The sequence below is a fragment of the Henckelia pumila genome, chromosome 4 (assembly GCF_033568475.1).
Source record: "Henckelia pumila isolate YLH828 chromosome 4, ASM3356847v2, whole genome shotgun sequence".
Classification (NCBI taxonomy): Eukaryota; Viridiplantae; Streptophyta; class Magnoliopsida; order Lamiales; family Gesneriaceae; genus Henckelia; species Henckelia pumila.
The window spans coordinates 216,873,671-216,877,740 of record NC_133123.1 but is presented as its reverse complement, the minus strand read 5'-3'; positions in this window follow the sequence as shown (position 1 = coordinate 216,877,740).

The following is a 4,070-nucleotide window of genomic DNA, read 5'->3' as shown; positions in this document are numbered from 1 at the left end:
ATTCCACTATAACACACATCATAAGTTATTCTTCTAGCGTTGAGAAGAACATTAACGCAGGTGGATGTTCTCATTTTTAACATTTGAAAATAACAGTAGAATCAACCAAAGTACTACCTTTCACCTATACTTCACTGGAAAAATTTGGCAAACTTTTTATGTAATGTTTTTCGGGTGCTTTTATTACAAGTCCCATCTCACGATTACCATAGAAATAAAATCTACTTGAAAGTGACACGGTCAAACTTTTAGGGAGTTGTTTTGGTAGAGCTTCTACAAAGTGCTTTTCTAAGCTTCTAGCTGCGTGGTAAGTGTTTTTGAGTGTCCGTGAATACCAATTTTTACTTATGCTTCTACAATTTTTACACCCAAAAGCAAGAAACACAAATTTGATTGCGTTTTTTTTACTTCTGCTTTTTTGTTGAAGGTAAAAAAAAACAAGTTGACATATATATCCTTTAGGTAATAACCCTGGATTATTTTTTATTAAAATTTTTTACATTGTTAAATTTTATTTATTTATAAGTTTTTAAAACATTCTAATCAATCTTAAAACATTTCAATCATATCATAATACCAGTATTTATTTTTTTAAAAAAATATATTACATTTCCATAAATTTTTTTTGTACATAACAATTGCATTATATACAAATATTATCATTTTTTATAATTTTATTTTTATTCCTTAATCTTATATTATATTTTTAGCATTCATGTTATTATAAAAATGTACTCTTTTATGATAAAAAATTCAAAATTTAATATAAAAAAATATAAAGGTAAACAACATTTTTAATGGTGTGAGTAACAAATTTTAAATATTAAAAAGATATCAAAGTTTATATAGTAAAAAGCCTAAGGATATGATTGTCAATTCTATATAAGCAAAAATTAAGCTTGAAAGAACTTATTCTTCAAATAATCACATTTTAGCTTGTATTAGTTTTAAAATTTTATTTTCAACCACTCCTTATTTTTAAGTTTTTTTCACCAACTTCAAAATAATCACTATAAAATCACTTTTAGATAAGCAAAAGTTTTTCACAATACTCCCCAATGAATTTTCAATAGTTTTACAAGTTTTGTCAAACAGTCAAATATCCATTGATACCAGAAAATGACAGACGCACGTCCCCACGTAATTATGTGGCCTTTACTCGTAAACTGTCATTTATTGAGAACCCTGTCTACTTACTCCAATATCTTTCAAAAGGATAGGCATGTCACCCTTAAAACCAAACATCCTAAACCCATATTGTTTAGTTTTCAGCTTAAGGTCGACATCCTATTAAATCTCTGCAACTAATAAATGCGAATTTTTTTTTTATTTTTAAATTAATCTATAAATCTATACTATAACATATACGACGCCCATACATATATGTATAACCATAAAAGAAATAATTTTACTACATAAAAATACCTTAATTAATTGCTGAAAATATCCTTATGCAAGAAATAAAAAAAACTAAGTTATTGATAATTCAACATTCCCCTTAATAAAAAAAAAAAAAGAAAGAACGTGTTTAAAAAACCTAGGCCTAATAAAATAACAGTTTTTCTTAAACATCAACTCTAGAATCTACGACGGTCACACGGGGTCCACTACACCGTGAGCTCATACGTCCTCAACCATCGGTAATAGCTACATAAAAGTCATCTGTTCTCACCTGCACAATATAAAGCGTAGTGAGCCTATGGGCTTCACATGTCTAATCCTTTGTAACAAGATTAAAAATAATGCATCAGCATAGATTACTACTACATATACATGTACAATGAGCATTAGTCATGAAAATATTTACATCACGTAATAAAACTGCTGAATCATAAACTGAATCATAACCATAATCATAAACATATTATTTCTTTAACATATACAACATAATTGAGCAATGCTTTTGAAACTTGAAGATGGTCCTATCCCATAAGTGTGACGACTAATGAGTCGACTGATCAGTCTCATAAACCAACGTACGATGGCGGTGATAAATCACCTCCTTTGGTAGTAAACTGACCGAAACATATGGTGGATAACCACCCCTATGGTAGTAAAACTACCGTGAATCATATGGTGGAAAACCACCCCTATGTCACCACCTACTTCAATTTCCACCAAAAATATTTTATTGCTCATCATTTACATAATTATATAACATAAAAAATTTCATGAGTGCATGCTCTGAAAATATGTCCGAAATATATACTTAATTAATTTTTTTCATAATATAAAATACTTATACTTAAAATAGACTTCATGCATAAAAATACTTAAATAAATATTTCTGGACTTATTATTTTTTTCATGGGTTGGTCCAGACTGCTGGTCTCTCTAACTAAACCCCATATCTGACTTGAATGGCCCATAATTAAAATAAATAATTTTAAAAAATTAAGTAATTTTTACTAAAATAAAGTAATTAAATGTTATTGGGCTTAAAATAAAATATTTGGGCCCAATAACTAATTAATTCATAAAAATATCCTGAACTGACCCAAAAAAAATCACTGACTATGCCCAACAAATACCTATGGGCTCCCAAGCCCATAAAAATCATTGTGGCTAAAACTTAAATAATTTTATTTAAAGCCCAAAATAAAATTATTTTGGAGGTCAAATAATTTTTCTAACTAATTTTAAAAAGCCCAAAAACCAATTAATCTTTTAATTAATTTAAAATTAACAATAACCCGAAGCCCGGCCCACCGAACCCGGACCCGGACCACCTGACCCGACCCATGACCTACCATACCCGACCCCGGACTAACCCAAACCACCCGACCCAGCCCCAACTCCCAAATCCCGTACCCCCCATAACCTTTATCCATAAGCTGCGCGAGCAGCAGGCCTTCATGGCCTGCTGCCGCCCGGCTCCGGCCTCCCTTGGCCGGAGCACCACCGCCCGGACGTAGCCCACGTCTGGGCGGTCCTAACCTGACCCCTACCCGGCCCTGGTTCGATCCTGCATGGCTGACCGAGACACTCTTCCGCCAAACCCTAAACCGAGCCTTCAACCCTTCTCCCTTAATCCAGCTCTAACCCTCTTCGTTTCAGCCCCTACCCAGCCATACCTCCTGACTCAAGGGACCCTAAGGCACCCCTTTGGACCATGAACGAACAGCTGGCCCGAACCCATGCCATAAAACGTGAGTTACATGCATCAACCAAGAGAAATCCCATATGTTAAATGCAAATCTCGATAGCCTTTCGTGAATTCAGAAAAGAAACAACGCAAACATCAAAAATTTCTGTCTAAAACGATAATTAGCTTATATGGTGGCCAAAAAAAGAATTTAGACATGCCTTTAAATTATTGACGAAGAATATCGCGTCTACGGGTCTTCGGGACGACGAACGGACCAAAATTCTTCAAGGAATGAAGCTTGAATGATCGGCTATGGGGTTTTCTGCCAAGAAGGATGATGGAGGCGTGAAGGAGGGTGGAAGAAAAGGGAGTTGTCGGCTGAAGGAGATAGTGGTAGGGTAGGTTTAGGTTTTAAATAAATTAAATAGAATTAAAATAGGATATTAATTAATATAATTAGTTAGGTAGATAATATGACATAAAATATAAAATTTTTAAACTATTAAAATTAATAATAAATCTGATATTAAACCAAAATCCCGAAATAATAATTTTAGGAATTTTTAAATATTAATAAAAGTCAATAAAATGACTTATTTTGGCTAAAAATAAATCAATCCTTAAATAAATATATAATTAAGTACTAAATTTTTCTTGACAAAATACCTTAAAATATTATTTTAAGGCTCATATAAACTCATAAAATATTTTTGGCTAAGAATTTTGGTATCTCGTCCGTCCACGGTCCGTCTACGCGATCAAAACCAATAATTTCCTTAAAAATCTAAAAATTCTAAAATAGCGGGTTAATGTTAAAATAAATTAAATCATGCATATAATTCACATAATAACACATAAATGTCATTTAACCCAAAATATAAATTTTAAATATTTTTTCCTTAATTATGCATGCAAATTTACGTATTAAAATTTCGGGTGTTACAATTCTCCCCCCTTAATTGAATTTCGTCCTCGAAATTAA